Below are 25,654 nucleotides of genomic sequence, written 5' to 3'. Positions count from 1 at the left end.
TCTCTCTCTGTGTGTGTGTGTGTGTGTGTGTGTGTGTGTGTGTGTGTGTGATGGTCACGCTGCCTGAAGGGGGAGTGGGTGGAGGGAGTAGGTATGGGTTCCAGCGCCAGCTGCATCCCTGGCCCTGGCTGGAGGTTGGGCAGATGAATAATAGATGCTGACTAATGACTCACTGCTCCTGTGGAGTGTTAGTGGGCCCCCGGCAGGTTTGTGTACTCAGGTGTCTCTAGTTGCCCTCCTGGTAGGTACAGACTCTTGGGCTTCCCTTTCCAGAGTAGGGAGGGCCACTTTCCTGAATGAGTGGACTGTGCCAGGGGGCTGTGCATCAGCCTTCTCAGGTGACTTGACTGGAGAGAAGGTGGGGGCTCATAATCCCTGATTCCAGGGGTTGAATTTGCCTGCTTTGTGGAGGTGTCCTCACTGCCTAATGTTGGGGAACACCCAGGAGGGGTTGCTTGGAGCAAAGGGGCAGCATATACTCTTGGGACAGCTAATTGGATGCAGTTGGCTTCTCTGGGTCCTAAGACCACCCCATAGAACAGCCTTGCTATGGTGATGAGGGAGGGACTGGAGGGTCATATGGGATTCAGTAGAGGAGAGGGGATCCGGCCAGGGTGCCTCTCCATAGCATCTGTCTGCAATAACAGTCCTTTAGTCTCTTCTGCCACCCCACTCCCACCTCTTTCCTCCTCCCATTCTCTGCTGACCCTGTGGGAATGGTGTCATTGGGATCCCCGGATAGAATTACAGCAACAGCCACCATATGCTTCGGAGGGCTGGCTGGTCCTTGATATGTGTGTGTGTCGGGGGGGGGGTGCTTGCGTGCACGCACACTGCAGGAGTGTACAGGCACATTCTTGCGTGTGTTTAATGGCATGCTCATCTATGGGGGGTATCACAGCCTTGTTTCTGCTTGGTGTGGCCATGTGGGCTGCTCCTATGTACATTTGCTCTGCCGCAGGCCATGAGTAGAACACAAATGTCCTTGACTTTCTGTTTTGATCTTCCCTCTGCCACACTGTCCCCTTTTCTCCCATGACTGCTGGAGACTGAGTAAGGAGGCCACCCAAGGACACCCCTCCTCAAGGGATGAACAGCCTAACCCAGGCTTCTCTGGCAGTTTGGAAAGGCCCCAAGGAAGGGCTGACCCCTAGCCCTTGCCCATCTCTGACTGTCACAAGCTCCTGTTGTAGGGAAATTTTTCTTGTTTTTGTGTCTGAGGGCCCCCAGCTGCAGTCCAGTGTGTCTTCTTGTTTCCTGGGCAGCGACCTCTTCCCTGAGGGCTCATGTAACACTTTAGTGTGGGAGGTGGATGAGTAATGTCTGCCTGCAAGAGGATAACACAGTTCAGGATTTAGGTTTTTGGACCAACTCTTTCATGTTTCTCCGTTTGCTACTGGGACCCTGTCAAAGATGCTGGAGCAGATCATCTTCACAGGAGACAGTGAGGACCTGCTGGCTGTACTCTGCTGCATATAGTCCAACCTGTTCCAGACCCTGGGCTGTGTCCTCCCATGGGGTCATTCCTGCTAAGAACTTTGGGAAATCTTAGTGAGCTTTGACCACATCCTCCCCTTTCACCTTGCTGGTGGGAGCTGGAGGAGTCTGGCTGATGCTGCGGCAGATCACATTAGCCCATTTGTCAGATGGGAAATGAAACCGACCAACAGAAGTGGCCTGAAGAGCTTGGGGTGTGGAAGCATCTTCTGGGTTCTGCTCTGCAATGCAGCCTGTGGGTATGAGGCATGATTGTAACTCTACCAGTGTGGCCCCACGCGTCCAGCCTCTACTGTGGGAGGGCTTCTGGCTGAGGTGAGATGCAGTGTGGAGCAGGCCTATGCTACCAGCCAGGCCACTGCCCCCATCCCATGAACGTGTTCTCTCAGTTGTGTGGCTGAAAAGCCTTTTTTTCCCCCTCTTATTTGGCTTCAATTCAGTGTTAGGTACCAAGAATTTGGTAGATAGGAAGGAGTAAGGGAGGAAAACGTGGGTTTTTACTCAGATTCCAAGAGGTAAAGTTAATGGTATTTGTTTGTGCTAGCTTTCTGTCACTGTGACAAAATAGATTACCTCAGGTAATCTACTTATGAGGAGGAATGGTTATTCTTATTGCCTTTGGGCCTGTAGTGAGGCAGCACATTATGGTCGGGACAGCATGGCAGAACAAAGCTGCTCAACTTATGGTGTCTGGAAGGAGAGGGAGGGAGGGAAGAAAGGGAGGGGGGAGAGAGAGAGAGAGAGAGAGAGAGAGAGAGAGAGAGAGAGGAAGAAGAGGTCCTAATGTTTCCTTCGTGGGCATACACCCAGTGACTTCCTCTATGCCCTACCCCTAAAGCTTACTTCTCGATAGCATCATTAACCACCAAGTAATCAACATATGAGCCTTCAGGAATACTCTAGACCCAACTATAACAGTATGAAGATGATCCATTCTTTTTTTTTTTTTTTTTCTGTTTTTGAGACAGGGTCTCCCTGTAGCCCCAGCTGGACTGGACTGGAGCTCGATAAGCAGAACAGGCTGGCCTTGAACTCACAGAGATCTGCCTGCCTCTGCCTCATAAGTGCTAGGATTAAAGGCACCCTGGGGAAGACGATGATCCATTCTTACAACAGCATACACGGGCATACACACATGTAGACTTCTCTCACAGCCACACTTTCACCCCATCCCTGTCCTCCCTCCACTGAGATGGGGTATTGTTAGGTGCCCCAGGCTGGCCTCAAACTCAAATTGATGATCCTTCTGTCTCCTGTGGTGGGTCTATGCTCTGGAATTACAGGTGTGTGCTACCACACTTGGGCTGTGGGGACCCTTTCTTTCCAGCCTCTGGTTGAGGTTGGGGTGCTCTCTCACAGAGTTCCCTCTGCCCATCACCCCTTTAGTCACAAAGCTCAGCATCAGGTCAGCCATGTTCTACCCAGCTGGTGCTAGGTATGAAGAGAGAGGGGAGTGGAGCTGAAATATCCTCTCTCTGCCTTTGAACAACATAACAGGGATTTGAGTAACTCATATGGAGATGAGAATGTGACAGGAGACAGCCGCACAGACCACCACAGGAAAGGCATTGCATGCTGGACAGGCAGGCTTCCATGATGGGTTTCTGGCATTGAGGGAGCATGAGGATACTAAGACTGGCTTGAGAGGTCAGGGAGGAGGGCCCTTAGACTGGGCACATGCCTCACTGGGCCTCTGAGAGTCCTCTGTCCAGTTAGTGACCTGGTACTTACTAGGGGGCAGGCACAGAGATAAGTGCTAGGGATGTGAAAATGTGTGGTCCAGCCTCTCTGCCCTTTGTGAGCACAGTAAAATACGCCACAGGTCATTTCAGGGTAGAAGGTCAAGTGTCAAGGTGAATATGTGGGGCACAGAGGGGCAGGGGCAGGGTTCAGTCCTCCCAAAGACCCCAGAAGGGACTTCCCAGAGCAGGAGGTCCCAGTGTTGCTACCTATGGAAGGAACAAGCATCTTACAGATGGACAAGAGAAGGGAGCCATGTATATAGGGGCACTTAGGAGAATGAGGGCTTGGAGAGAAGAGCATGGGGCATACTTTGAAGGCTGGAGGGAGGGCAAACTCTGGAGTGAAGTACTAGGCTGCAGAGGGGAAGGCCAGGCCTAGGAAGGCTATGAATGTGCATGTTCAGGGAGGGAAGGAGATGGAGGCTGTGCCTTTGACAAGGCATGGAGAATGGTTTAGAGGGTGGCAGGAATCAGCAGAGAGCTATGTAGAGGCAGGAAGATCTCAAGTTCAAGACCAGCCCAGGCTACATAGTGAGATCTTATAGTCTAAAACAAGGACTGGCAATGTAGCTCACTGGTAGAGCACTTGCCTTGCATCATAAGGCCACGGATTATATCCCCAATATTTTAAACATATCACTAGGTGGCACAGCACTTGGGAGGCAGAGGCAGGTGGATCTCTGAGTTCAAGGCCAGCCTGGTCTACATAGGGAGTTCCAGGCCATCTCGGGCTACAGGGAGATCTGTCTCAAAAAAAGACTCCCCCAAATATATATATATATATATCAACCACTAGGCCTGGAGGCACATGTCTGTAATGCCAGCACTAGGTAGGATGAGGCAGGAGGATTGCTGTAAATTCAAGGCTAGCCTGGATGATATAACAGGTTTGAGATAGCCAGAGTTGTACAATAAAGCCGATCTCTAGAAAGAAGAGAAGAAAGGGGAGGGAGGGGGTGGCAAGCAGCAAGCCAGAGCCAGAAACAATGGCCTCAGAAAGTGAAAGGAACTGGTCAAGAGAGAGGTGTTTATTTATCAATGCCTAGCAGAGTATAGGGAGTGGTCTTCATGATGACTCATCTTTGACCTGAGAATGGGGGCCCAACTCCAGATCATACCTTTTCTGTTCCAGTTGAGTGGAGGTGTCAGGGAACAGAAGAGCAGCTCAAGAAGGAAAGAGAAGCTGTGAGCTGTATTTTTTTTGAGAGCATATGTATCTGTCTGTCTGTCGGTCTGAGGTTAGGCTGTAAGACAAGAAGCAGGTTGAGGCAGGAAGACGGCAGGGACCTGTGGACCAAAATGCTAAGGATCTGGCTGTGTTCTCTTGGGCTGATGCTCTTTGTATGGGCTTGCTTGGCCAGCCCCAGGCTTCCTCATGCCTTTGGGAATGTAAATGGTTAGACCTTTGCCCCTGCAGCCCATGCCCAGGACTAGGAGACTGTTTGCTGATGATCTCATCCCTCATCTCACTTGCAGGGAACATGCCTGCTAGCAATGGGAGCCTGTTTCCCTACTTAATGGAGCTGGGGAAATATGCACTCATTTTTCCCCTGAGCTGTGACAGGCGATAGGAAATTTGCCCTGAAATATGCTTCATTGCAGATTGAAATAAAACATGCAGTGCATTTTGCAAGGGAGACTTAAAAAGAAATAATGCAGGCATGCTACCCACGGCCCAGCTTCCAAGCTCTCCATGCTTCCCCATCTAAGCATCCCAGTATGTGCTGAGGTGGGGTGAGGTAGGAATATCCCTAAGGTAGAGGTCGAGTTGATCAAGGAAGAGATGAGACACCGGACCTGGGACCTCAGGTTTCTAGAGTCATGTGACTTTTATAATCTGAAGGGCTGCAGAGATATCTCAATGGTTAAAAGCACTGGCTGCTCTTGTAGAGGACCCAGGTTTGCTTTCTAAAACCCACATGACAGCTAACAACCACCCTTAACTCCAGTTCCAGGGGACCTGACACCCTCTTCTGACCTCCATGGGTATTATATGACATGGGTGTGCCTACCTACATGCAGGCAATACACATATTCATAAAATTAAAAATTAAAAAACAAATAGAATCTGAAGAAAAGAATGGGTGTGTTTAAAGCCCTGATGCCTGGCTTGAGTGATGAATTCCCATCTATTCTCTGCACTAATAGTGGGGTCCTGCTGGTATGCAGTGGGGGAGTGGGGAGTCTGGAATGAAGGATACAGATCTGGTCTCTCTAACCAACCCCTTCCAGTTTAGCATGATTAGTGATAGCCAGGTGAAGGGGAAATGGCTGTATTTTTGTTCCTTTTGTTCCTTTTCCTCCTTGGGTGGTAAAAACACATCCATGTTTGTTCAGGCAGCCACTTTCTTGGCAAGCTTCTTTGTAGAAGGAAAAATTCTCAAAACCTGGCTCTGCCAAGGGCTGTCTTCCCTCCTGGAAAACTACACTCCTTCAGGGAGCTCACCTCTTGTAGGGTGTCCTGAGCCCTCTCCCTTCCCAGCTGCCCTCCTGGTCCTAGTTCAGCTGATCTTTCCCCCTCTCGGCACCTACTCTCCACCTGTGGCTCCATTAGCATTCCTAAAGTATCCTTTGTTCATGTCATGCCTCCCCCCTACATAGTGCTCATTCCTGGAGGGGTTTCGAGAGAGGAGTGGGGAGTCAGTGATGAAAAGAAAATAAGCAAGTGGAGACAGGTTGGGCGATATTGGAGTTTGTCAGAACATCAAGGCTCAGGGATAGATAGAAGGTAAGCTTAGCAACATGTTAAGAAACATGTTAAGTCAAAGCCAGAAGGAACACAGGGGCCAACGATGTGATTCACTAACCAGCTAAGACTGAATAAAGGGAAAGAGCCAAGGTGAAGTGGAGGATTTAAAAAAAGACAGATTTCTGTGGCCAAACTTCTGCATTATGTTCTTTCCGGTAGAGACAGCATCTGCATGCTCATGTTTCCTGTAGCACCAGTCACGATCATCAGGATGTAGAGTCAACCCAAGTTTCCATTGATGAATGACTCAAATGCAATGGAATATTATTCAGCCTTGCAAAAGAATGAGTGTCTTTTTGTAACAACAGGGATAAACATGGAGGAAATTATGCTAAGTAAAATAGCCAAACATAGAAAGAAAACTACCTTGCAAGATCTCACTTACATATGGAACCCCAAAAGTTGAATACATAGAAACAGTGAGTGGACCTGGGGTTGTCAGGAACTGGGGGGGGGGGGGATGTAGGTGAAGGGTACAAAATTGTGGCTGTGTGAAGTACTGTTAGTGATGTTCCATTGTATACTAAATGTGCTTGGGGAGATTTTAGGGGCTCTTGTCACATACACAAAGAAGGTCGCTCTGGGGGGTGATGGGTTTGTTAATCTGAGTACCTGTAGTAATCATTTCACTAAGTATATCAAAGCACTCTTACACCTTAAGTATATATAATCAAAATAAAATTTAGAAGTTGAACCAAAACACACACAGAAAAGAGCACAAATCATCAGAGTGCAGTTGGTCAGATATTCACAAGCCAAACATGACTGTATGGCCACAGTCAAACCAGGAAATGAAACATTACCAGCACCTCAGTGGACAAAAATGACCTTGAGTAGGTGGAAGTTGCCTTGATTTCCCCAGCTATGAGCCCAGTGCTGTTGTTTGGGAACTGAAATAACACACACTCTGCAGTGACTGTCTTCTTTGTCAGCATTCTGTGTGACATTCACCTGCCATTTCATGTGGTTAATTATTCTCATTAATGTGTCACTGTACTGCAAATGATTTGCCCACTCTAACACCACTGACATTGGTGTAGTTGCCAATTTGGGGCTGTTATGAATAACCTCCCTCTGTAACCCTGTTTCTACTGCTTGGTCAGGGCATGAACTCGCTTTGTCTTATCACTATGGATACACTTTCCAAAATGCCTATGCCATAGTGTTCTCCCACCAGCGGTGATGGAGAATCCCTGCAGCCCCAGATTCTTGCCAATTCTCACCTTTTTAGCTATTCTCTGATCAGATATGATTCTCCTTTTGATTCCAGCTTGCATCTCCCTGGTGACCACAGCAACTGAGCCCCTTACCTATGCTTACCAGCCATTAGAATATCCTAAAAAAAAAATTATTTGATTACTTTTTGAGATAGGCTCTCACTATGTCGCCCAGCCAGCCTAGAACACTCTATACAGGTGAGGTCATCCTTGAACTTACAGAGATCCTCCTGTCTCTGTCTCCTGAGTGCTGGGATTAAAGGTTTGTGCCACCATGCTCAGCTCCTTACTTCATTTTTAATCATGTATATGCATGTGTGTTTGTGTGTGGGTTTGTGCATGTGAGTGCAGTGCCCACAGGGGTCAGAAGAGGGCATTGGAATCCCCTTGAGCTGGAGGTTTTCCTGGGAACCAAACTGTGGTCCTCTGGAAGAGTACTACCACGCTATTAACTGCTAAGCCATCTCTCCAGCCCCTGAATATCTCTTTCTGAAGTTATCTTTAAGCCTGCTACCCATTTTTCTACCTCATGGTCTATTTCCTACTGGTTTGAGTATGTGATGGCACCTCTGTTAAAGGCCAGTGCTTCGATTCTTCAGTTGTGTTTTCCTTCCTAAGGCAGAAGAGCTGGGATGGTATCAGAACCCAGAATCTAGCTGATTAATCGGATGGTCCTGGTTCCTGTGGTCACCTGCTTATTAGATCACCTCTGGCTGGAGGCTAGCCCATGCTTGGCTCCGTATCGGCTCTACATTCCTATCTCTCAGTGCTCGGCATCCTCTGAAAGCTTTGGTTAGACCACACCTGGGCCCTAAGCCCACTCCATGCTCTGCTGCCCCCATGCCATTGCTCTTCAGCTGGCTGCTATCCAGGAGTCTTTGTACTCATTTAAGGTCCAGATTAAATCCCCCTTCTTGCTGGAAGCCTTTATTTACTCCGGTGGCCCACCATGGCCCCTTCCTCCCTGGCCCTGTCCTTCCTTCTTGTCTACTGGCCTCCTTGAGCAATTATGTTCTATCCTGTGACCTCTCTTCTATTGCCAGCCTATCTTGTGATCTAACTTTCTGTGTGCTGAAACCCAGCATCCCCAGGTAATGGTGTCTGATACTGTGGGTACCTTCATGAGTCCACAAGGGGAGGGCATTCAGAAGTTTGCCACAGGACAGTCATGCCATGCTCCTCCTGTCCAGCATACTAGGTCAGATTGCTCAGTCAGCCACACAGACTTCCTGGGTGCCTCCTGTGGCCTGACTCTGAACCGGGGCTGGATAGAAGGCATCAGGAGATACTACCTACCTTCTAAGGGGCCACTCTTCTGACAAGACATGACAGGGAGCCACAAGGGAGGTATCAAAACAACCCAGGCTGGCCTAGAAGGCTGTACCTCAGAGATGTAGGAAACATGGTAGTCAACTATGGCCCCAAACTTACTGGAAAGTACTGGGTTGGTGAGGCAGCTGATAAGGAAGTCACAGGTTCAGGTCTGATACCCGAAGGATCATAGGATCACAGTGGCTCTCAAGCAAGCAGAGTGGCTCATCTGTACTTCACACATCTGCTTTCCACCTCTCTAATGAGATGGTGTGAGGAGACTAGAATCTCTCTCTCAGTCCCTCCCCTCCCCCCTTCCTTCTTCCCTCCCTCCCTCCCTTGGCTTATTTATTGAGAATCTTAGCTCTGGGGGATGACCTCATGGCACACACTCTGTGTTACCCCAAATGGTCATCACAGTGGCTGTTTGATGCCACCTCCCCTTGGATTAATCGGCCCTTCCCCCTTGGATCCTGTGTGATTGAGGGCCCAGCTCAGGCTCTGCTCTCCTCTCTAAGGATCTTGGGCTCTTGTCTGAAACGTTTCCTCAGGGCTGAAAATGAAACGCTTTCACTGGGAGCCTCTCAGAGATTCCATTTAGCGTTTCCTGAGTGCTTGATGCTGTCTGCTGAGGCTGGAGGAGTTAAGGACCCTGCCCTGGGGACTCTCCAGTTAAATAAGATGAGATGCCAGTGGGGCAGAGGATTCTTCACAGCTGCTGGCTCTTACCCCAAGGACTCTTTCTTCTACCTCTCCCCTCACTGTGACCATTTGCCTTGATGCTAGATCCCTGAATAGCTGTGGATCAGGAGCAGGGTTGGGTGGCCTTGGGCTGGTGAGAGATTAGGACCGTGGGCAGCTAGGGAAGGTGGTATGGCCATGGCTAGGGTGGGAAGAATGAGTAGGGGCTTGTCAGATGTGTCCATTGGGTGACCTATCACTTCCCTGAGACATTACCTAGACTGTTTGTGAATCAGGACCTGGGCAGAGTCCTGTGCTGGAACAAGGAGTACCCCTGGGCCCCAAGTACAGGAGTGCTGGTGAGTGTTTTGTGGCGGGCTCTTCTCTTGCTCCTCAAATTGCTTGTAGCTGAGCCCAGCCCTTTGTGTCCAGAGCCTCCAGCAGGCAGGAGGGCTGGGCATCACAGTACCCTGCACTGCTCCCTGTCCCCCATGTGTTCTCAAGTCTATGCATACTGGAACCTCTGGGTGTTCCAGCTCTGGGAATGTGTTTCGATGGAGAAAAGCAGAGAAGGGTCAGAATGAAGCTTGGAAGCGTGGTCAGCTGCTCGGAGCACTTTTCCGTTCTCCTCTTATGTGCTTTCCAGCCCTTTCCTGTTTTTTGCCCTGTTAGCTACCTCAGTAGTAATGTAATCACCACCTGTTTTCTACATGAGAGGAAGACTTAGGAAGGTCCCAAGGGCAGATGCTCTTTGCTCCAGCTCCTGTAGGTAGGGACTGGTGTGTTCCTGTTCCCTACTTCAGAGACAATTATATAATGACCTAGATAAATTAGAGTCCTCTGAATTTTCAGGTTTGAATTTAAGGAAGTGTTGTATTTAGCAAAAATGTATGGAGCCCCAACAAAATGGTAGATGGTGTGATAGGTTTAGGGATACAGAGATGAATAGCTATGAACCCTGGTGTTAGACAGCAGGCATCCTGGGGAAACTGAGCCTGTTAATTCAGTACAGGAAGAAAGGGAACAAAACACTGGTCAGATCAAAGAAGATTGGTGGACTTGGAGAGGTGGAATGTGAGCATGTCTTTTAGGAGAAATAGCACTCACATGATGAATAGAGGATATTCAAGGCTCAGAAAACCATGGGGAGAAACAGGAGGGGTTGCTGGGGTATGGCTGGGTCAGGAAGAGAAGGCCCAGAGCTGCCTCTTGAATGCAGGGCTAGGAGTCTGAATCTTACCACTGGGGGAAATTAAGCAGGTGGGATGTAACCAGACATGCATTTCCAGAACGCTCACTTGGTCAGAGACGCGATTCCTGCTTGGAGGGGAACAGCACAAACAGCAGGGAAAGCTTCGAAAAGATAATTGCAGAATTCAGTAGGTAAGAAAAGATGGGGCTGGGTGTAGTGGTGCATGCCTTTAATCCCAGCACTCAGGAGGCAGAAGCAGGGAAAGAAATGATGGGGGCCTGGACCACTGGAAGATGGAGTCTGCATTGAAGAGATAATTAGGAAGAACACCACTTCAAACTTGATGACTTTGAGTGGGAGGGAAGGGAGAAGAAGCCCTGGGAAAATTCCTAAACTTTGGAACAGACCACTAAGTCTGATGTACCACTGGGGTAGTTGTCTTCATGTACTTCTGAATGAATGGAAAATGGTTTGGATCAGATCTGGAGTTCCACAGAGTCCAGGAATGTGGTATTGGCATCTAGTGAGGGTCTCTGTCATCCTGTGATGGAAGGCTGAGAGGGACAAGCGCAGGAGAGCAAGGGACATTGAATTTGGGACCTTAATCCTCTCGGGAAGGCAGAGCCCTCATGACCTAATCCCCTGTATCAGGTCTTCCTCCAGCAGTGCTGCACTGGGGACACAGTCCATTGCTGCAGCCCAGAATGGCCTCAAACTCATCATCCTCCTGCCTTTGCCTCTTGAATGCTGGGATTGTGGATATGTGCCACTATGCCCTGGTAGAATCAGAGTCTTTACTATTGCTGTATTCAAAACTTTTGGTGTCAAGCATGGTGGTCCATGCCTGTCATCCCAGTACTCAGGAGCTTGTGAGTTTGAGGTCAGCTTGGGCTATACAGCAAGATTTTGTCTCAAAAATAAAACATAGCTGGGCATGTTGGTTGGCACATGCCTTTAATCCCAGCACTCAGGAGGCAGAGGCAGGAGGATCTCTGTGAGTTCAAGGCTAGCCTTGTCTACAGAGTGAGTTCCAGGCCAGCTAGGGCTACAGGGAGACCCTGTCTCAAAAAGACTGAACAAAAAAACAAACAAAAAACAAAACAAAACAAAAATGAGCATGATGGTACATGTTTATAATCCCAGCATTAGGGAGGCTGAGGTAGGAGGACTGGGTGTGGTAACATATAATCTCAGCATAGGCTGGAGGATCAGGAGTTCAAGTCATCTACAACTACCTAGTAAGTTCAGTGTTAGCCTGGGCTGCATAAGACCCTGTCTTCCCTATCTCAAAAAAAAAAAAAAAAAAAAAAAAAAAAAAAACAAAGCAAAAAACCCCAAAGCTGGATGTGTAGTTAGGTGGTAGAGTGCTTGCCTGGCATGCTCAAGGCTGTGGGTTTGATCCCCAGCACCAAAACAAAAGAAAAACCAAAATGGTTTTTGGAAGTTAAATTAGAAAAGTATAATAAACATCCATTTTCATAGAATTACCCACTCTTAATGTTGGGCTGATTTTTTTTTCTATATATTTAAAAACAAACATGTAATATATTGTCCTAGTTTGCGTCTCTATTGCTGAGATAAAACACTCTGAGGAAGTGAGGGCAGGAACCCAAGGCAGGAGCCTGGTGGCAGGAGCTGAAGCAGAGACTACAGAGGATCGCTGCTCACTGGCTTGTTCCTCTGGCCTGTGCTCAGCCTGCTGTCTTATATAGCCCAGGACTCCTGCCCAGGGGTGGCACCACCCACTGTGGACTGGGGTCTCCCACAACATTCACCAATCAAGAAAATGCCTCACAGACATGCCCGCAGGCCAATCTGATAGAGGAAATTCTCCAGTTAAGGTTCTGTCTTCCTAGGCATGTCAAGTTGACAACTGAAACCATCCAGCACAGTTGACCCCCTAGTCCACTTGACACACAAACACATCACTATTAAACCATAAAATTTGCATTTCTTGTCCCTAAGAACTCATATTAATATGAATGTCACAATATAAAACACAATATAACTTTAGAAGTCCCACAATCTAAAAAATTCAAACATCTCTTTCTTAAAAATTTTATTTACTAGTTTTATTTTATGTACATGAGTATATTGACTGCATGTGTGTAGGTGCACCCGTGATGTGCAATGCCTGCAGAGTTCAGAACAGGGCATTGGACCCCCTGGAACTAGAGTTATGGACGATTATTAGCTGCCATGTGGGTTCTGGGATTTATTTGGACCTGGGTCCTCTGCAAGAACAACCAGTACTCCTAACTGCTGAGCCATCTCTCCAATTCCCTAAAAGTTAAAAATCTCTTTAAAAAGCCAAAATCTCTTAACTATGTGCTCCTGGAAATAAAAAAAAAAAACAAAAAAACAAGTTAAAAACTTTCTTATTTCAAAAGGGAATAATCATACACACTTAAACAAAACCAAAGTCCAACAATGTACTTTAATGCTGGACATCTGGGATAATTTTTTTTTTAAAGACTCACAGACATGCTCACAGGCAAATGCAATAAAGGAAATTCCCCAGTTAAGGTTCCCTTTCCATCTGTGTCAAGTTGACAACTACTCATTCTCTTTTATATATATTAACAAAAAAATAAGTAGATGTGTAAGTCATCACAGCTAAAATTCATTGGAAACCACCTCAACTCTTGCTCCATCCAAGCATTTGAAAGAAGCCTGATGACTATGCTATCCATACTTTATAAGCAAGATAACGTCAGCTTTGATGTGCATGTCAGTTACCCAGTACAGCAAACTACCTGAAAACAAACTACTGACATTCATGGCTTAAAACAACCATAGTCATTGACTTTGACTATGATGTGAGAGGGTCCAGCAGGGATGGTTCATCTCCACTCTGCCTGGTGCCCTAGAGGGCTTGCTTTTAAGGTAAGTCGTTCACATTGCTAGCAAATCTGTGCAGCGTGGGTGGAAAGCTCAGCTAGGGCTTTCTGTTCTTTCCCGAGGGTGGCTTGAATCACCACTACATGGTGGCTGGACCCCAAAGTAGAAATGTGCTACATTTCCAGTGCCTAGCCCTTACCCATATAGCATCTCTTCTGCCAAAATCTGTTGATCACAAAACCTACTCATTTTCAAGGGAAGGAGACATAGATCTTCCCTCAGTGTGTAGGTCACATTGCAAGAACATGAGATAAGAGGTACCTCTGTGACTAAGACTTTTTCTATAAACGATGTAAAGTCTGTGTTCTTCAGCTTGCTTTTTTTGTCTTAGCATGATGTTCAATGGTATTTAGAGCATACGATATCATAGCTAGTGCTGAGGTCTAGTATGAGACAAGAGCTGTTAGCATTATCATGCATTTGGGTTCAGCTAAGCCCTTTGTGATTAAGGCTGAACACACTCTGCAGGTCTTCCTGGTACAATGAGCTGGGGTCAGGCATAGGGAAACCTGCCGGAACTGCTAATGAGGACTGAAGGCAGAGATGCAAAGTAGTCAAACCATAGGAAGCTGGGAGAAAGGTGAATGATGACTGGTCAAACTAGGGCCTTTCATTGGCCCCTAGGTGGTTTAGGCCTATTACCTGGCTGCTTGGGGAAGGGGGGTTGGTCAAAGGATGGGGTGGGGCAGGGAGGCCCAGGGAAACCAGCCAGGGCCTAGAGAGAAATGCATTTTGGCATCAGTAAGCACACATATTTTATCCTAAGAGATTGGAAGTGCTTCTGGCTGGAGGTCAGGACCTCTGGTGACAATGTTGTGAGTGAGCATGTACCCAGGTGGGCTGCAGGTACAAAGCCTAGCCTCTTTCAGTGCCAATCCCTCTGCAAAGCCTCAGCTGAGACTCCAACTCTACCTGGCCCCTCATCAAATACTGTCCTAGCTCTGTGTTTATATGCTTAGCATAATTCTTGGTTATTCAGTGTATCTCCCCTACTGGTCTATAAAGATGATGAGAGCAGGGTCTGCTGTTAGTGAGCATGTCACACAGTAGATGAGACGCGATCATTGGCTGAATGGATGACTGTACATTGAAAGTGTAGTCAGAGATTCATTGCATCTTTTTTTTTTTTTTGTCTTTTTGAGACAGGGTCTCCCTGCAGCCCCAGCTGGCCTGGAATTCACTATGTAGACCAGGCTGGCCTCGATCTCACTTTGCCTCCTGAGTGCTGGAATTAAAAGTGTACACCCCACACCTGGCGCATCCTATTTTTTTATAACATGCATCATACACAGCACATATACTCTTCTCATTTAACATGCAAGCACTGTTCTGGGACCCAGTGATAAACAGTGTATTAGTTACTTTTCTGTTGCTATGATAAAACACCATGAGCAAAGCAATTTATAGAAGGAAGAGTTTATTTGGGTTTATGGTTCCAGGGGGATGAATGTCCATCATGGCAGGGGACAGCTGGAGCAGAACACTGGGGACTAACATCTTCAACCACTTGCAGGAAATAGATGGCAAGCTAGACATGGAGCAAGACTATAAACTCTCAAAGCCCTCCCCCAGTGATGTGCTTCCTTCATCTAGGCCCCGCCTTCCTAAAGGCTCCTCCCCTCTCCCCAAACTGTGCTACCAACTGGCCAAGTGTTCAAATACTTGAAGCTATGGGAGACATTTCTCATTCAAACTACCACAAACAGGAGGCAACGGCCTTTTCCATGCAGGTTGCATTCACTTAGGAGGCACCAGCAGACATTAATCAAGGCAAAAAAAGGCAAATGGCAAGCATCTTGAATATCCCAACACTCAGGAGGCTGAGGCAGGAGGATCAGGAGTTCCAGGCCAGCCAGGGCTGCCTCAAGAAAGGAAACAGACAACAAAACCCATCAAGGTAAAGACTGAGCAAGGGGGTGACTTAGTGGTAGATAGTGTGCTTGTCTAGTATGTAGAAGGTTTGATCTCCAGCATGGTACTCAACACAAGAAAGACAGACAGACAAGGCCTGAGCAAGGTGGCTTCTGATGGCACTGGGTGAAGAAGGAAAATGAAGCTGGCTGCTTTGTTGAGCAGTGGCGTTCTGGAGGAAGCACCTGAGCAGAGAGGCGGCAGAGCATGCCAGGTTGGAGGATCGGTGAATACGAGGGCCTTTCCTGGCAGAAACCAGTATGATGAGTGGAGGTGACATAAGGGAGGTCAGTGTGACCACAGCAACATATGAAGGCAAGAGAACTTGGAGCTAGAGTAGATGAGGGAGGCAGGATGGGGCAAGCAGGGCCTCGGAGGTCAGGGCAAGGAGGTGGCATTTCCCACTAAGCCCATGGGAGTTCTTGGCCTGTTTTCAACTGAGGAGAGACAGTTTATTGCTTATAGAGTCTCATGGTTGACCATGGCTGGTCACTTATGTGGATGTGGATGAGTAAACCTAGGTGACCCCATATACACATGCAGTTTCCTACAGCTCACCTTCCTTACACATGTGTGCATGTACACATCACATATGCATCACATCATGCACACATCACAGCTTTCATATCCTTTCACACAGATGTTCACATGTTCCAAAATCAAGCTGATGCTTGGCCATATAGAAAAGTACACCTCAGGGGGCTGGAGAGATGGCTCAGCAGTTAAGAGCACCAACTGCTCTTGCAGAGGACTGGGGTTCGATTCCCAGCACCCACATGGCGGCTACGAACCGTCTATAACTCCAGTTCCAGGAGAATCTTATGCTTTCTTCTGACCTCCATGGGCATTGCATGACATGGGTATACTTACACACATGCATGCAGTACACTCATACACATAAAATTAAAATAATAAATAAAATATTTAAAAAAGAAAAGTGTCTTGATTTATAACTTTGTTTTGTTAGTATAAAAATGTAATGAAACTTACCATGCCAAAACATCCAATTCCAGGGGAATTTGACATCCTCTTCTGATCTCTGTGGCATTGTACAACATGGGTGAACTCACATGCATGCAGGCAATACACTTGTACACATAAAATAAAAATAATAAATATTTTTAAAAAAAGAAAATTACACCTCTGCTATCATATCTTCAAATTCACACACATACACACATCTAGATGATGTGCCTAGATGTATACACATTTACCACCCACACACCTGTCACACCATACACAAGCCCCACATCTGTGTAAATGTACACACATACACTCCTGCTCACAACCATCCAACATCTGCCCATCACCCACACAATCTCATCCAGCCTTCTAACAGCAAATGAGATCAGAACTCTATGAGGAATTGTCCTCTTGGCTGAGCATGAATGTGCTAAATAAATCTTGTACAGATGTAGAAACTGCATTAAAGGCTGGAAAACTCGAGGTGACTGGAGACTCAGAGACAGAGTAGTAAATCTGTGAGGGGGGCAGTGACAGTGGCTGAGGCTCTTACTTGCTCAGGAGCAATGAGAGAAGGGAAGAGGGGAGATGTGGCTCCTGCCTTGTCTTGAGGCACCCCAGGGTAACTGACCTCCTTCCTGGGTGATGTGTCCTTTCAAATGGAAATGTCCACTCCTCCTTCCTAGGGTAAGGTGAGCATTGGTCTTTGCAGTGCAGGGGCAGCTGTCTTGTTTGGTTCATTCTGAGAAGAAAAGTGTCCCTTGAACTGAAACTTATTCAAAAATTTCTAGAGAACAGAGATTTTTTTGTTTGTTTGCATTGAATTTAGACACAAATTGTTGCCTCTCTCTTGCTTGTAACTGAAGTTCCTGGCTTATAGTTTTTGTCTGTTTGCTCATTTTCACTGACATATTTTTGGAGGCAGTCTTGCTATGTAGCCCAGGCGGACCCCAACTTCTTGTGTGCTAGGATTACAGGTGTGTGTCACAATGCCCAGCTCATTTTCATTGTTTTAAAACTCTGGCATTGAGGATTGAACCTAGGGCCTTATATATACCATGCCAAAGCTCTAGCACTGAGCAATATTCCCTTCACTTACTTAAAACCAAAAAAAAATTGTGTGTGTGTGTGTGTGTGTGTGTGTGTGTGTGTGCCCATGCCATAGCATATATGCAGAAGTCAGAGGACAGTTTGTGTGAGTCAGTTCTGTCCTTCCACTCTGTGGGTCCCAGGGGTTGAACCCCAGTCATCAGGCTTGGTGGCAAGTTCTTTTACTGGCTGAGCCATCCTGGGAGCCCCTTTACTTATTCTTTTACTTAGTGTCTCATCACCAGAGTTACTTGCCACACCCAGGCTGTGAGATCAGCCTACTGTTTATTCTAGAAGACGTAACATTTCAATTTCTAAGCAAGGATGTAAGCATGTACAGCTCTTTCATTCTTGCCTCCTAGTGATGTATTGGTGTCTAATAAATCCAGGCCCATGTCTGCACTTGTGTGACAGCTCATTTGTTAGTTCCTTTAGTCGTCATCTCTCTAGTATTCTTTTAACTCCCTCCATCCCGCCCAGATGTCCAGGTGAGGAGTGGAGGAAGCTTTCACTCATTTCCACAGGAGCAGACACCTGGACAGCAGGACTCCTGGAGCCTGAACTGCCTCTGACTGGTAACTAGGCACTTTGGGTCTGTGTTAGAAGACTTTTTTCTTTAGTTTTCTGTAGTTTCTCAATGATACGTCTAGACATGAATTTCTATTTATTTACTTAGGATTTTTTAGTTTTTTGACTCTGTGGATTGATATGTTTTAACAGATCTAGAAATCTTTTTCAAATCATACCTCTTTAAGAATTGTCTTGGTCTGGGTGTGTTGGTACATGCACTTAATTCCAGAATTCCAGTAGATCTGTGATCTCTGTGAGTTCGAAGCCAGCTGGCATACACAGTGAGACCCTGTCTCAAGAAACAAAAACAAAAAACCTGCCCAAACAAACAACCCAAAGAATTGCCTTGGATTCTTTCCCTTTCTTTTTTCTTTGTTGTAATTCCAATTAAATATATGTTTTCTTTTTGACTGAATCTTCTGTCTTTTATCCTTTATTCTGTATCTGCCATGTTTTTACCACTGTGTTCTGGAAACACTTTTCAAAAATGTAGTGTTAGGAATTGAACCCAGGACCTGTGTATACAATGTGAGCTAGGCCAGTGTGTCCTTTCTTAATAGGGCACTGGTCCTACCTTAAGAACTCTTCATGACCCCCTCTAAACCATATCTCCCACCTCTAAGCACTATCATACTAGAGATTAAGGATCTTCAGTATCGGGGTTTAGGGAGACACAAACATTTCATACATATCATCAACACTTATTAGATTTCCATTTCATCTTTTCAAAACAGTGTGACACTTTTTATAGCTTTCACTTTCTTGCTGAGTGTTTCAATATTGACTTTTTACTTACTTGAATGTTGAAAACAATTGCTTTCTAATCAGTATCTAATCCCAGTGTCTGGAGTCTCTGTGAGCATCTTACTCATCTGCTGTTCCTGTGAGTTCTTTCTCAGGGTGTCTTGGTTCCTCATGTCTTTAATTTTCTTATCTTCTTCCTTCTCTTCCTCTCTCCCTCCTTCCCTCTCTATTTTTGATAGGGTTCTGCTATGTGACCCTCGATGACCTCAAACTCACTATGCAGCCCAAGCTGCCCTTGAACTCATGGCTAGCTATGCCCAGCTCTTGACTTTCTTTAACTATGAGCTAAGTACTGTTTTTTGTTTGTTTGTTTGTTTGTTTTCTATGTAGTCCATGCTGACCTTGAACTCTAGATCCTCCAGCAGTCTGAGACTAAGGGTGTGCACCACCAGCCCTAGATAAAACACTTTTTGGCCAATCATTTGTTAACTTCTCTCAGAGAGGACTATTTTCCCTTTTATTTTTTTGTGGTGCCAAGGATTGAGCCCAAGCATTGCACATGCTAGAAAAGTGCTCTATTGCTGAGCTAATAGTCCCAGCCTTTTTTCTTTTTAAAATATTTATTTACTGATTTATTTTGAGATAGGGTCTCATGTATCCCAGACTGGCCTTGAACTCACTATGCAGCCAACAATGACCATATCTGGATCCTCTACCACCATGCCGGGTTTATACAGTGCTTTGGATTAAACCCAAGGCTTTCCAGCGCTAGGCAAACACTGTACCAACTGAGCTATATCCCCAGCCCCATTCTTTTTATTTTTTATTTTCTCTTTCATTCAAAGATAGTTTTTATTTGCATCTGCAGGACACCTGAGGACATACCTATGGTAGGGCACCCCAATCCTCGTTCAAGGCTTAAGCTTCCATGAGTAGAGAATGAAAAGTCAGCCTCAGCTCCACCTGCTTTCATCCTGATATGTGTAAAGATGAGCCTGTCTGAATCCCTGTCTAGAACAAAAGAGTTATGAGCTTTAGTGGACTCTGGCCGCAGACTCATATTTCTCTAACCTCAGAGGCTGCCAAAGGTATAGAGGAGCTGAGAACTATATGGCCCTCAGGATGTCCACCTGGACATCCAGTTCCAGGGTTTCATTGCCCACTACACAGTGGCCCAGTGCTTCCTTGGGGCCTTGTTAGGATCCTGTCTTTCTCAGTTGCCATTCACAGCAGGGTCAGTCCTCATGACCTAATTTCCCTTACTGAAAGTGGGTCTGCCTTGGCAGGTGTACACTCAGCCACCTGCAGCCCTGGTGCCGGGATCAGGAACTATAAGCCTGGCCAGGCTAGCAGCAGTCACACGTCTCTCTGGCTCTGGCTCAAGCGACTATGGATCCCAGAGCTGGCTCTGGGTCTCATGCGTTCCCCAAACCTTCAGAGGTGATGGAGGATAGCTATGACTTGTGGAGGACTCTTGTTACCTTGGTCAGGGAACCAGAAGGATGATGTGAAAGCTGCTAGAGATGAGTAGGCACTACCCATGTCCACTGATTGGGCTGAAATATTGGGTCAGCTGATGGTCAACAGAAACGATGGGCTGTTTGCCACATGGACTGGTGCTGGTTGTTTCTTTGTTTTTCTGAGACAGAGTCTTGCTATTGACCCAGGCTGGTCTGGAACTTTTGTCCGCCTGTCTCAATCTCCTGAGTGCTGGAATTATAGATGTGCCACACCATGTCCAGTTGGACTTGTCTTCTGACCTCACTTGTTTCAGCATTAACCAGGTGACAGCTCTAGGCCCCACTAGCCCTCAGATCCTGGGGAGCCTAGGTGTGCGCTGGAGTTAGGATCTAGAAAGGGGAGGAGAATCTGAAGGGAAGAGCCATGTTTGAACTCAGCTGCCATCCAAGAGTCATTGACAAGTTGTTTCTTTTGTGTTACCAAGGATAACCTGTGTCTGTGCATGACTAGTCAGCCTGTGCTGATCAAAACAGATGAGGACACATTAAAGGATAGATTCAATACAGAGTGGTGATGGGGCTGTGGGAGGGACCTTCTTTTCACACTGCTTTCACACAGCTGCTTTCAGGGGTGAGTGAGGCACATGTCCCACCCATGCTTTTTAGAGCTAGAACTGCCATGCTGAGTTCTGCTCTCAGCTCCCAGGAAATGCATTAATTAATTCTAGCAGGGACATCATTAATCTTGATTTAGTGCCCAATGTAGTGTGCCCTTTCCCCCTTCCCCTTCATTGTCTACACATTAAATGACTGAAGGAAGTGCTGATTCCCAGCGATAGTAGGCTGGGGACTGGGGGAGTCCACAGTTCATCAGCATGGGAGCCTTACCATCATCTAGCCAATAGATCCCTGCTACCAAAGGAAATGCACAATATAGGGTAAAGGATTAGGTGCCCAAGCCTCCCACTTGTCCTTCCTGTACCCTGTCCTCTCTTGGCCTAGGTTCCTGAGCTCAAGCACAGCAGCATGTTGTAGTTCCTTCCATCTGCTCCCCAAGCCCCTATCCGGTGGTATATCAGTTACCTGTTGCTGTCATAAAACACTGTGATCAAGGCAACTTATAGAAGGAAGAGTTTATTTGGTTTATGGTTCCAGAGGGATAAGAGTCAATCATGGAGGGGAGGCATGGTTGCAGAGGTGGTTGGAGAGAAAGCTGAGTGCTCATATCTTCAAGCAGGTGCAGGAAGCAGAGAGACTAGAAATGGGATGTGACTTTGAACTCTCAAAGCCTCAGGCATGGCCATTCCTCCTAAAGGTTCTGTGATCCTCCCCAAACAGGACTACAAACTGGTGACCAAGTACTCACATACTTGGAGCTTATGGGGACATTCTCATCCAAACTGCTACAAGTGGGATCCCTCTGGGACCTCACAAGTTACAGAGGGGCAAGTCTAACAGCATCACCCTACACACTGAATCCCCTCACTCAGAATCCTGGCTTCTAGCAGTAGAGGTATTCTTGGGGTCTCCTCTTCCCTCTTGGGTTGCTACAAGCCCTTCTTGCTCTGTGTGTGTGTGTGTGTGTGTGTGTGTGTGTGTGTGTGTATGTGTGTTTTGTGTGAGTCAGTGGGTACTCAGAGCAGCAAGTAACCCATCATTGAGTGGGTCTAAGACCCAGAATCTATATATTCATCAACCCTCCTGCAGCACCAACTAGGATAGCATCAGACAGATGGAAGTATCTCCATCATGCCTGATATGAGAAGCCCAGACTCTGGTGGGTTGCCTGAGTGAGAGTTTCATATCTTGAAACTCAATTGCTGTCCTAAACTCTATTAAAGATAAGAATTAAACACTGACAAGTATTTCTAAGTGGTATTTTATTTAGAGATCCAAAGCCAGGCATGATGGCACAAGGCTTTAATCCCAGCACTGGGGAGGCAGGAGCAGGTGCATCTCTGTGAGATCAAGGCCAGCTTGGTCTACACAGCAAGTTCCAAGTCATTGGGCCTACAGGGCAACTCTGTCTCAAACAAAACAAAACAAAACAAAACAAAACCCCACAAAATACAAACACAAACAAAAAAAGAGATGCAAAGACTGACTAGTGATTCACAGTATCTATTTTGTGTTAATAGCTGCTTAGCTGTGATATTTTCATGGCTTGTATGGAATTAATGTGCAATGAATTTGTTAAACAAACCCCAAACTTTGAGAATCAGCCACATGTCCCAAATTTCCCAAGGCTTAGACAAAAATGAGACATAGACATCTGAGTACCACATCCACTCTCACCAGTGGTCCACACACCCTATCCACTTGATTTCATAAGCTTTTACTTGGCATATACTTCAAGAAATACATGTACTTTCAAATCAAAGGTCATCAATAGCCCAGGCATTACCTTCCCTGTCTTTGAGAGGTGCCCTGCCCAGTGGTGGGAGGCTTTGGAGTAAGTTAGACCCCAGTCCCAATCCTGGGTCTGGGCTTCAGCAGCTGTGAATTCTTGCAAGTTTTCAGGGTTTTTCCCCCCACTTTTCTTTTGGAAAATGGGCAAAGAAACACCTGCCTTGCACAAATGCTTTAAGGGTTGTGTAGAATTCTGTGCCCCAAATGGTGGTGGGCCCCTTGGCTCTTTCACTTCTTTCCTCTGCTTTGCTTGGTTACAGGGAACTGAATTCCCAAGCTCTCTTCCAGTGGGATCCTGAGTTTATTTGGCCACAAGTATACATTCCAAGGGCCTTGGTCTCCAGAAGCCTCTGTGGTCTAGCTCTCCTCTATGTCTCTATTCCCTAGTGCCATGCTCCCAGCTTCAGGGTCCTCAGACTGCCTCCTGATCTTCCAGCTCTAAGGTGGCCATGGTTTTCTGCTTTTGCATTTCTTTTGTTTCTCTCTTTCCCTCTCTCTCTCTCTCTCTCTCTCTCTCTCTCTCTCTCTCTCTCTCTCTCGTCTTTTTGAGGCAGGGTCTCCCAGCTGGCCTGGAACTTGCTATGTAGACCAGGCTGGCCTCGAACTCACGGAGATCTGCCTGCTTCTGCCTCCCCAGTCCTGGGATTAAAGATTGAATCTTTCTGGTCAGTTTCTCCCTTTTTTTTCATATGTTAATCAATCCCTGTACCTGGGGTATGTTTTGTCTCCCTTTCCCCATATTGCTTGCAGACAGGCATCCATGCAGCTCATGATAATCACTATGGGCTGAGACTCAAAATGCTGTTGAGCTCGTGTAACAGCAGGAAAGGATATGGGAGCATGTTGCTCCCAGAGCCCCTGGAGATTGCAGGCAGATACCCACTGCTGGCCTTCCAGCCTTCCCCTTCATTCATCACATTTGCAGGCACTGAGAAGATGCAGAATCCTAGGGGTCCTGAGCCAGCCAGGGTTGACCTGTGGGGTGCCAGTCTGTCCTAATTTCCTGGATGGGAAACTTTTCCTGGCACATAGAATTTCAGCATTCTGACAAGCAGGTTGGTTCTAGATTCTGCTGACGCAGCAAACCAAGCTGTCAGGTCACTGGGGAAATTTAAGTGAAATTAGTGGTTTGGCATTGTGATGACCAGGGACTAGGTAACCTTTTTTCTTTCCTACTGAGAGCAGCTGACAAACTTATTTTAGTTGGCTCTTAAAAAAAATGTTTGTGTCCATTTTTTTCTGCTTGTTAAATGAGGAATTATGACCCTAAAACTCTGCTCAATAAATAGATAATAAAATATGAAGTTTGTACTGGTGCCCAAGTAAGAAAAGAAACAAGAGCGATGGAGGAGCAAGAGGGGGGAGAAAGGACTCCAAAGCCCTTCAAGATCTTAATGTACAGCCAAGAAGAGACCTGTAGGGTCCAGGTGCCACTCATGATGTAATGCCATCTCTCAGTGGCCTTCAGGGATTTCACCTCAAAAGCCTTTTAAGGTTGCTTTGTAGCCTATATGAAGCAGTGATGGACATCCCAAGCAGGCTTTTCTCTTAGTGTCTTTGGTCCAGTGTGGGACACATAGACAAGTTCATCAGCCCATCAGGGTGACAAGTACCTTCAGGAAGGATCCCTAGCTCGTACTTAGTCTATGAGCTAATTTTTTTTCGACTGTCCTAAATTGTTTATTGGGTATGAATTTTACAAACATGACTTATGTTACGGTGGAGCTGCAAAGTGTTGCTGGAATCACCAATAGTGTGGTGAACATGTGGCCCTTTTCAAGGCCATGACACTTCCAGCCTACAGATGTCAGCCCATGCATCTCCCTGTGTTTGTGGACTGGTTTGGTGATCCACTGGGTGGCAGGATTTCTTCTGATAGCTTTATGGACTGGACCAATGAGGATAACCTTAGAGAATTTATCTGTGGAATCTTCACCAACCCAGTAAGAATTCAGGATTCTCAAGGCCCCACAGTGGCATCTGGCTCTTTCCTTGGCAACAGACTGAAGGCTCTGAGCGAACTTGAGTGGTTGACACCGTGATGGACAGGCTTGCTGTAGATTGCCCTTAGGAACTGGGCATTTGCAGCCACCCCGGCGAACATGAATCCTGTATATGATGTAACCTTCTGTCCTTGTAGCCCAGACTACATGCTTTGTCCAGCAGGGTGGGGTGGGGGTCCCAGGGCTGCCAGCAGCATGAAGCACATCACATTTGACTGCTTCTCCCTCCGCAGCTCCTGGATGTACTTGTAGGCACCCATGTTGACTCACCTGATGGCTGCCACCAGACCAAAAGGAAGAAGACTTTGGAGCTAATATATTTTCATGATGTTATAGAAAAAAAAAAACAAACAAGACATTGAAAAGGAGAGAGATCTGTAAAGTATCTCTAAACAGGACATGACCTTTGATTTTTGCATAAGACCTTTATATAAGATGTGATAGCAAACACTCTCTCCCTTTCTCCCTCCTCTTTGAAACAGGGCCTCATGTAGCCCAGGTTGGCCTCAAACTTATTAGGCAGCTTAGGGAGACCTTGAACTTCTTTCTGATCCTTCTGCATCTACTTCCCAAGTGCTAGGATTCCAGGCATGTACCACCATGCCCAGTTTTATGTGGTGTTGGGGATAGAACTCAGAACTTCATGCATGCTAGGCAAACAGCCTACCAACTGAGCTACATCCTCAGCTCAGCTCCTAGTCTCTTGTTTTACTTTTTCCTTTCTCTACTGACATTCTAAGGATAAGCTCATTAACCTTTTAGAATGCAGTAAAGTTTCTTAGGAGACTGTGGGAGGGAAGGATAAGAATAGAGCATATATGAATACTTTCAAGTTATTTTAAATTTAAATTTTGTTGCCACTCCATATAATGGCATACTATATTCAGTAATAAAAAGCAGTGAGCTACTATTGCCTGCTACAACATGGATGAATTTGAAGAGAATCATGCTGAGCCAAAGAAGGCAGCCCAGGGGACTGTGGATTATATGATTTCACTTATAGGGAGGTTTCAAACAGGAAAGTATAGATGGGCATGGTGGTGCACACCTGTAATCCCATCACTTCAGAGATGGAGACCAGCCTGGGCCACAGGAGACTCTATCTCAAGCAACAAGACAAAAACCAGGTAATCAAGCCAGGTGTGGTAACGTACACATTTAGTCCCAGAGGCAGGTGGATCTCTGAATTCAAGGCCAGCCTGGTCTATATAGCAG

General features: G+C 46.5%; 1 protein-coding gene and 1 pseudogene across 2 annotated transcripts in view; one reads left to right on the top strand and one right to left on the bottom strand.

Moving 5' to 3' along the window:
• Syt2 (synaptotagmin 2) overlaps positions 1-25,654 on the top strand; it is a 127,648-nt gene that overhangs the window by 21,453 nt on the left and 80,541 nt on the right. The window lies entirely within an intron of this gene.
• Positions 1,549-24,699, bottom strand: LOC103731893 (annotated as a pseudogene).

Source organism: Nannospalax galili, unplaced genomic scaffold (assembly GCF_000622305.1).
Source record: "Nannospalax galili isolate Female #2095 unplaced genomic scaffold, S.galili_v1.0 scaffold113, whole genome shotgun sequence".
In the NCBI taxonomy this organism is placed as follows: Eukaryota; Metazoa; Chordata; class Mammalia; order Rodentia; family Spalacidae; genus Nannospalax; species Nannospalax galili.
Note: the sequence above shows the minus strand (reverse complement) of the source record. Positions and strands in the feature narration are given on the sequence as shown.